Source organism: Rhipicephalus microplus, chromosome 8 (assembly GCF_043290135.1).
Source record: "Rhipicephalus microplus isolate Deutch F79 chromosome 8, USDA_Rmic, whole genome shotgun sequence".
NCBI lineage: Eukaryota > Metazoa > Arthropoda > Arachnida > Ixodida > Ixodidae > Rhipicephalus > Rhipicephalus microplus.
Window position 1 is genome coordinate 105,477,247 of NC_134707.1, and position 9,958 is coordinate 105,487,204.

General features: G+C 44.1%; 1 non-coding gene across 1 annotated transcript; it reads left to right on the plus strand.

Annotated features, from left to right (window-relative positions):
* Window positions 1–1,874: 1,874 nt before the first annotated feature.
* On the plus strand, window positions 1,875–1,946 carry TRNAG-UCC (transfer RNA glycine (anticodon UCC)). Its single transcript has one exon. It is a non-coding gene; the product is annotated as a tRNA-Gly (tRNA).
* Window positions 1,947–9,958: the final 8,012 nt, after the last annotated feature.

The following is a 9,958-nucleotide window of genomic DNA, read 5'->3' on the forward strand; positions in this document are numbered from 1 at the left end:
CATGTTCCGTGTCTTCTTATAGCCTGTCGAGACAGGAGGGAACGGGTCAGAAGAAAAGTAAAAAAAGAAAAAAAGAAAAAAAAGAGAGAGAGAAAAAAGAAAAAACAGCGAAACGGGAGGACAAACATTAAATAAAATATAGAAAATCTAGGAGAAGAAGCAAGACCGACACGGCGTAATTAGAAAGGGGCAGCATTTCAACGGAGTAGGGCAGAGGTAGATGAGCAATGTCATCATTGTCAACAATACCTCCCCCGCACCCTCTTTTCCCCAAGTGGGCAGTGAGCCGCCGTTCTTGTATTTCACCTTTCCATGTAGTCCAGTGGCGGCTCGTTCCTCTTTGAAACAAGGAGAGCAGAAAGGTGGGTCTTAAAATTAATCTGCAGAAAACGAAAGTAATGTACAACAACCTCGGCAAGGAGCAGCGCTTCGAGATAGGTAATAGTGCACTTGAAGTTGTAAAAGACTATGTCTACTTAGGGCAGGTAATAACCGCAGAGCCGAACCACGAGATTGAAGTAACTAGAAGGATAAGAATGGGGTGGAGCACATTCGGCAAGCACTCTCAAATTATGACAGGTAGATTGCCACTATCCCTCAAGAGGAAGGTATATAACAGCTGTATCTTGCCGGTACTTAGCTACGGAGCAGAAACCTGGAGACTTACAAAGAGGGTTCAGCTTAAATTGAGGACGACGCAGCGAGCAATGGAAAGAAAAATGGTAGGTGTAACCTTAAGAGACAAGAAGAGAGCAGAGTGGATTAGGGAACAAACGGGGGCTAAGGATATCATAGCTGAAATAAAGAAGAAGAAATGGACATGGGCAGGGCATGTAGCCCATAGACAGGATAACCGCTGGTCATTAATGGTAACTGACTGCATTCCCAGATAAGGGAAGCGGGTTAGGGGGAGACAGAAGATTAGGTGGGCAGATGAGATTAAGAAGTTTGCGGGTATAAATTGGCAGCAGCAAGCACAGGACCGGGTTAACTGGCGGAACATGGGAGAGGCCTTTGTCCTGCAGTGGACGTAGTCAGGCTGATGATGATGATATATATATATATATATATATATATATATATATATATATATATATATATATATATATATATATATATATATATATATATATATATATTTATATATATAGGTATTGGATATGGCACAACGGGCGCGTTGTCAACAAGGATAAATATATTTATTTCCCAACAGTTTCGGGAGGGCTAGTCCCTTCATCAGGGGATCAGGGGCGAGTAAAACTCATCCCCTGATGAAGGGAGGACCCCTCCCGAAACTGTTGGGATATAAATATATTTATCCTTGTTGACAACGCTCCCGTTGTGCCATATCCCATACCTTCACGAAGACTAACTGGCCCAATGAATTATTACTCCCACTTTATATATATATATATATATATATATATATATATATATATATATATATATATATATATATATATATATATATATATATATATATATATATATATATATATATATATATATATATATTTAGCGAAGAAATTCACAGAGATTATAAGTGAAAACAGAGTGCCCAGACTTAGACGCTCTTTATTATTGAGCTAAGGTCGAGCAATTAAATCAAAGCGATAAATACTTTCAAGTTCTGAACCTATAACTGAACACAATACACATTCTGTACAAATAAAGCTATAATACAAGTGTAATGAACGATCGAACGCGAAGCACTTATTCATATTAAAAAGCCCGCCACTTGTACGTGTGTATGTTTAGCGGAGCCGGTTCCGCACGGACAACGACCTGGTCACTCCTCGTCCGGCAGCTGCTCTCGTCTAGGTGAATGGACTGGCTCGGTGCAAAACTTTATTGAGGGCACCCGCTACTGTCGGGCGTCGGTGGTATAGTGGTTAGCATAGCTGCCTTCCAAGCAGTTAACCCGGTTTCGATTCCCGGCCGACACACGTTTTTTTTTTTCAGTATTTTGTTCCGTTTTATTTTCAAAAATTTTCATAGTTCACGTGTTTTAGGCTGCTTTGCCGATTTTCACAAAGGAGGAAGAAGGCTCTAACGTAAATGTGGTGAAAAGTTGCTAGTTGACGACAACGTTTTCCGGTATAATTGTCACTGTGGCAATTAAGCCTATTCTTGTTCAGTACAAAGCGATAGCTTTTTGATTTTATCTTTAATGAAGCTTGTTCTAAACGAACAGATTTTTGCAGGCGTAATAAAACAGGCAAATATAAAGAACAGCCCAGAGTTAACAAGGTTGTTATTTTCTTGAAAATTAAATAATAAAAAACAGCGGTCACTCTGTTCAATGGCCACGTATACCTCATGTTAAGTGATATGTGGGGTTCAACGTCCGAAAACTATTACATGAATATGAGAGACGCCGTAGTGGAGGGTTCTGAAAATTTTGACCCCCTAATGTTTCTTAACGTGCACCCAAATTCGAGCACACGGGCCTACAACATTTCCGCCTCCATTGGAAATGCAGCCGCCGCAGCCGGGATTCGATCCCGCGACCTGCGGGTCAGCAGACGAGTACCTTAGCCACTAGACCACCGCGGCCGGGATAGGCTTGTCTTAATGTGTGATACGGTTATTTTTACGAGTTTTACGTCCGAAAACCGTGATGCCTTTATGGGGGATGCCAATACATGGAGATTCCTGAAAGTTTAAACGCCTCGTCCCCTGACGTGAGCAAGGGATAGAAAGCTTTACTCTAACACTGCGAGTTCTTTCATGTTCTCCTAATATAAACACTCGGGCTCTACATTTACACGTCCTCCAAAATGCAGCTGGACCAGCCCGTGAGCTTCCATCAGTAGATTAGTAGTCGAGCATCGTCACCGCATGACCAACGGGGCGTTTTTTTTTTTCATTTTTGTTGGCGGCATATATAAAATTCTAGCGAAAGAACTCTGGTGCATGTCATTTAGTCAGTAGCTTGAATACATACGCGCACTCATACGAAAACGTTAATATATATTCGGGCTCACGTAACCTATACCTCCCTCTCTCTCTCCCACTGAAAAAATCAATTTTGTGCTATGTTAGCAAATTATTTGAAACGTTGCCGTAAGCACTTGCAACTTTTGTAACGCCAGGGTGACAGCGGTTCCACCTCTCTCAGATTTCAGCTGAGGAAGCGGCGATATCTACTTTCTAGTTTCCTGTTAGGAAGCGTTATAAGGCGTCTACATGAACAGCGCATAACAGAAAAGTATCAGAACCAATATGAAACAACTTTCATGTCATTGCAACGAAGTGTAGCCCATTCTTCAGCGCAATTCATCATCACCATCATTTCTTAGCAACCGCACCTCGCCTCTCGCCCACCTCATGTGGAGCTCGAGACGCAATCCAGTCAGAACAAGCACACGCATCTGCCGGTTGGGACAAAGGAGTTTGAAAGTGCTCGGTATGCATTCTCTTGGGGTGTTGCGGGCTTGGAAGCACGTGGAGTGGCGTTCCCAACTAATACCCAACCGGAATGCCTTTTAGTTGGCGCCACGGTGGCACGCACGCAAACGCAAGCCGCACGAAGTTCAGACGCGCTTGCAGCGCCATAGCGTTTAGTCGTGTAAGTATTATTTAAGTTTTTTATGATTTAATATGTTAAAATACACTCACATGGTGATCAGGACACTTTTTATTGTGTACAGTAATCTCGTATACGCAAAAAAGTGAAAAATATAAGGCTACTGTAACGACAGTGTCGACATCTTGTGACACTTCGTGCAACCGCAGTCCTGAACATGTTAGCTTACGTGTAATATTTTTGAGGTGAAAATGAATAAAAAGGTTACTCATTTGTAATATTGTCACTGCGAAGTTTTTGCACCAGATGTACAATGCACAATGTTTCTGCAATAACAAAGTTGTGGTTGTCTGTTTCACTATGGCCGCGCTAGAGGGCGCCACCTATTCAGCTGGTCGGGGGCTGCATATGCTTTTTAGTTTCTATGTTCCAGGCCATTCTAACTTTGGAAATCTGCCTGAAACCGTGAAATCGCTATAAGTTCTCGCACTTTGGCTTATTTTAACTCGACGGCTAGAGTATCCGCAGTGCGGATACCGTGAGTTCTTGCGAAGGTGGACGGCGCGGACGCATGGCCCCATCGCCCCAGCGATCTTGCGACGAATATGTTTGGGGTTTTGTGCATGCGCAATACCACCGCCCCAACGTCCTGGGTACACAAGCCGCTTGGGTACCCAGCACTAAAACTCCCTACTGGTTCAGACGTTGCAACCACCACCACTCTGCTTCGTGAAGAGAAAATGGCGAGGCCCCGTCGGCTGTTGTCACGCCTCTCGTCTCTCGCTACAAATACATGCATTTTTGGGAAACTAATAACCTAAATATACAGCAAATACATGGAAAACAAAAGTATTTCTTAAACAATTTTACGCAATTATTGAAATGACATTCAGAACGCTTCAATATTGGATGGGCAAGCATAGCCGTCTTGCAGCTTTTAGATTACTAGTATGAGCTTAACAATACGAATACGGGTCTCATTTCTTTTCAAACGGCTACGGCTTTCAGAAGAAAGCATTAGGCGTCAAACACCGTGCATTGACCATATTAGGTGCAAGATTTTCTTGTGGCCCAAGGGACGGCTTTCAGCTCTCCCATAGTAGTGTACCGAGAACTATAACTCGTTAACCACTTTTTTTTTACACAGCTGTCCTTGGATGCGGAAAGTTGACTAAGGCCCAAGGGACGTCTCTCACCTCTACCGTAGTGCAGTACTGAATACGCACAGCCATAATAGTGACGTCATAATGAGCTCAAAATTATGGTAATCATACCCTCATGTTGACGTCATCTTTGCACTTTACCACGTGATGATGATTTTTTGCATGTCTCGCTTTGACGCTGAATCCACCTACACTGACGCACCGTTTACGCGCAAGATGTAAGGATCCGCGGCTTTTGCCTTCATATGGCTAATTAACCCTGATCCGAAAATAACTTGCAAGGAACATGCTTTTGGAGCACAAGTGGCTGTCACAAAGCCATGAAGTTGCGTCAGAGCTTATGACAGGGTAAACACAAGAAAAATACAATTTTTCTTATCTCATTAGCAAATACAATTTGCACAGCTTACCAATGTCACGCAAGGCTGTGGCAGAGGAAGGCTGGTCGGCATTTGTTTCTTGTTGGCAGTTTCGATCTTAAACTGCGTCATGACGTGTGCTTTTAATTCACCGCTTATTCTTGCGACACTTTCCATGCGTGTTTTTAAACGTAGAGACCCAGTTTTCTCACGATCACTCTTTTACGGCAAAGTTGTTTAAGAAACCGTTGCTCCTTCACCCCGTACCGAAAGCCTTTCGTGATCATCAGCGGATACTCACTACAGGAATTGTGCTTTTTCAACACGTCTTACCCCTGGTCATTATTGCATTGAAAGTGGCTAGTTGGCCCATGTTTAATTGACTATGCGCTTACGGTAGGGAACAATGAAGTACACAGGACACAGTTTAACCGAACGAACAACCAAACGAACGCAAACTTGAATTCGTTTTATTATTGATGCATAGTGAATTTAAATAAAAATTCACAAAAGTATGTGGAAAGCGTACTTAACCCATTCTGTGAGACGTTCGTTGGAAAAAGTTTTTTATCTTGATATAGCTTTATAGATAGCAAGCTGGCGCTTGCTTTGGTGCCCAGAGATGCCAATACAACAGCCTTGTAAACAGCCCTATCCCTGTCTCCTTTATTCTGTTCACCGTTTTATCTCCGTTGTTCTCGCCAGGTGTCCCATAAGTCTAAGCCTTATTGATTCCAACTGCCAGTCGTCGCCTGAGCGAGTCTGGGTGAAAATGTATGTTCGAGTGCCTGCGAGTCTGGTTGAACAAAATGTTCGTTAGCGTGAGTATACAGTGAGTTCAGCTCTGGCAAAACTTTGTCCGCTTGGTACAAATTACACAGGGTGTTCAAGAAATTTGTCTATTGGTACTGAAAAATTACAGAAAAGAGACATTATGCGTTATCTGTGGCATTTCCTTTACTGAGGCATAACGCATATTCAGATGCGCACAGACATCAATTACGGCAGTAACTATATAAGTAAACTACCGTTAACGTTTTATTCAGTGGATTATAGCCATCAAGTCAAATAGCCGAATTAGAGTTCATCCGCAAAGAGTCCTTCACCACTTCGAAATTTCTGAAATGCGGCCAGTGGTAACCACCACGGGGCGATGAAATCCTGCAAGTTCTGCAGATGAAACCGAAACCGGCGTACCAGACAGCGCATTCTCTATTCATTTCAAAAATGCCCTCGATGATACTTTCCATCACCCTTATTAAGCCCCGCCGTTGTGGTCTAGTGGCTAAGGTAGTCGGCTGCTAACCCACAGGTCACGGGATCGAATCTCCGCTGCGGCGGCTGCTTATCTGATGGAGGCGGAAATGTTGTAGGCCCGTGTGCTAAGATTTGGGTGCACGCTAAAGAACCCCAGGTGGTCAAAATTTCTGGCGCCCTCCACTACGGTGTCTCTCATATTCATATGGTGGTTTTGGGACGTTCAACCTCACATATCAATCAATCAATCAGTCAGTCAATCAATCGCCCTTATTAATGACGTTGTAGCGCTTCTCCGCCGCATGTCTCCTTATCGATACTCGCTTACCTTACTCCCTCGATCCGAAGCAAACAGTGTCGTCATTGGGGAAATTTTCGAAGTGAATGACACATGCACTGTTTCGTGATTTATCTCGTTTTCTCCTGCTAAATGAGCCAGATTTCAGGGAAGTTGCAGGTCGAGGAACCCAAGTTTTCTAAAATATTAGCATTTTTTTGTGTTTGCACTTCTTTTGTTAAGTGCATATACTGTTCTGAAATATATGCGTTGAGACTCCACTGCAAATGCTTTTAACTAGCGTGTATATAGAAAAAGTGGTTAACGATTTAGAGTACTAGGTATACTAAGGGAGAACTGCATGAAAGCCGTCCCGCGAGGGCCTCCACTAGAGGCTAGCGTGTTGAAAACACAAGGTGGCTGTTAAAAGGCTGAAAGTGTGCCGTCTTCGAGCTTCTTGCCACTGGCCCTGCCGTGGTGGTCTACTCGGCTGCTCACCCGCAGGTCACGGGATCGATCCCGGCTGCGGCGGCTGCATTTCTGATGGAGGTGGAAATGTGGTAGGCCCGTGGTCTCCGATTTGCGTGCACGTTAAAGAACGCCAGGTGGTCGAAATTTCCGGAGCCCTCCACTACGGTGTCTCTCATAATCAAACGGTGGTTGTGGGACGTTAGACCTCACATATCAATCAATATTGCCGCTGATGATGAGGCGCCACTCATCATTGTAGATCACATCAGGTGTCCAATAACGACAGTTTTCGGGACGCTGCAGTACAAAAAATGATAAAAAGAATCCCGGCTCTACCGCTTGTTCGAGTACCTCGACAGTCTTTTATATCACGTAGTACGGAAAAAAAACTCCTATTGCCCGCTGTGCGCCTCCGTGCTCTGCCAAGCCTTGTTCCAGTGTTCTTGTCTCTTCCAGCAGCACCACTGATCAACGTTTTTTTTTCATGTGTTAATTTCTAATGTGAATGATGAAAGCCAAAGCTCATCCATTAGGCATGCTGTCCACGTGAAAGCTGTTGTGGGGCACGCACGATTAAGGATGTGCAACTACCAGTGGCTCCTATTTGTGGCAAATCTTTGATTACAAAAGCCAATATATCTTAAGTCCTCGAAAGCCACCAGTCGGAAAGTCTATGGTGTGCAAAGGATGCCATCTTCACCAATCTTCGCGGGGTCAAGTGAACTCGCAGTGAGCGAAGTTTGTGGAGAAGATATAGCCGTTATGTACAACGGTGCATGGCTTAAACGCGGCCACACGAGCCACAATGGCATCTGCACTGTTGCATCTCTCGACACTGAGCTTTGTTCAGATTTCGAACTTCTGCCTAGGATGCAGATGGTAAAAGGCTCTGCTAGATAGAGCGAAATACGTTTGGCAAATGCTGAATGGTGCTATCTGTGAGAAGTCAACTCGATGGACCCATGAAAGACAAGCTTATGATCTTGGCGCATATTAGTTGCACTGGCCACTATAATAAAGATTGTTGTTTTTTTGTGTGTGCTAATATCTTCGCTTTTAACGGCATAATTAATAAATGAACATTCAATTCGAACTTTACAAGTAGTTTTTGTTAAAACACAAGTATTGTAATTATATTTAATGTGCCTTTGCATATTCGGGTACTGTGGTGCTTGGATCTGCATGAAATTTGGCTTTTTTTTTCCAAAGTACGAGAACAGGAGTTTTTCTTGGTAAACTTTTAATATATCTATTATGTAGAGACATATACGTGAACCTTTACTAGGGTACAAAAAATAATGACCTCCCAAGTTAGAAATTTTCTTGGGTAATACACATTTTGTAACAAGTTTCCTGTCTTTTTCACTTTCTTTGAAACATTTTCAACTAAGAATGTAAACATCTGACAGATGTCTGTGGGTTGAGAATAAAAACTGAGAAATAATGTAAACTCTAACAAACTGTATGTGAAGAATCCTGACGTTTCGGAACCTACCTGGTTCCTTCCTCATGGGGGACTGCAGCACACGCGGGGCGGGTATTGATCTATCTCTTTCTCGCATAATGCCGTGGAGCACATTCCGTGTGCAAACATGATTATCATGACATGCGTGTCGTGTAACCACAACATGACTACATGCCACACTCATGATGCGCTCCCAGCCGTTTCGATTGCTTCACAAATGCCAAATTTGGTTATACATCACGTGAATTGATGACGAAGGTATGTGACTGGGGCAAACATGATAATCATGAGATGCGTGCCATTGAACAACATGAATACATGCCATGCTCAAGCGCGCCAAAGCACTTCGACGTGATTCGACGCGCGTGCGCGCCGGCGTTCGTTTCCTCACGTCACACCGGCGATGCCACGACACGTGCCTATCTGCCTGTCATTTATACTTGCAGGCGCTCGCCGCGCTGCGTTGCTTTGACGCATGCGCGTTTGAGCACGCCCGGTGTCCCTCTTTCACATGAGAGGCAGACGCAGTGCTGTCTGGGTAGAGCTCCGTAACGGCATGGATGCAAAATGAAGCATGTTGCGTTTCGCGCCGGTTGCCGCCAAGCCGCGCGGACGGACGGTGGTCGCGCCGGTCGCACCTGGCGTCCGTTTTACTAGCGCAGCGTTGCTGCGCCCAGCATGCGCGCTCGTCAACGTTACATCGGAGTGTATTGGGCCCTTTATGATGCGTCGCGACCTTTTCGCTAGCTCCACTTATACCGAATTTGGAGTTACGTGACGTCAACGGATGACGAAGGTATATAACTGGTGCCAGCACGATAATCATTACACACGTCCCACGTAAGAACATGACAACATACCACGCTCATGATGCGCTCGCGGCCATTTCGCTAGCTCCACATATACCAAATTTGATATCACGTGACGTGAATAGCGGCGAAGGTCAAATATAGCCATCAACGTACGTGGGATTTGTACGTGGGATCTGCCAATTTTTCATTATATTCTCTGTGGAACAACGAAGCTTAGCTGATTACACGACTTCTTATGCTCGGATCACATGGGTCATCAGTTTTCTTGCAAGTTGCATACTTATTGTTTAGTAACATGACAATACAAAACCTTATCCGTTTTATGCCTCCTGTTTGCATCCTGAAATTCTATATTTTTGAACCACTGTTAGTTGAAAATTGGGAAATGACTTAAAATCCAACCAAACGTTTGTGAAAAAACCCGACGTTTCGAAACCTACCTGGTTCCTTCCTTAGAGGGCACTGGGACTACATAGCAGCGGCATCTTCAAAGCACTCACGGAGCGGTTAATGACTCCCGCACTCTTTCTCTCTCTCTCAATTCGCCGTGTAGCGCACTCCGTGTGTATACACTGGGGGAGGGTTCCGAGAGAGTGGTTGATGTTTTGGGCCAATCGCTGTTTTT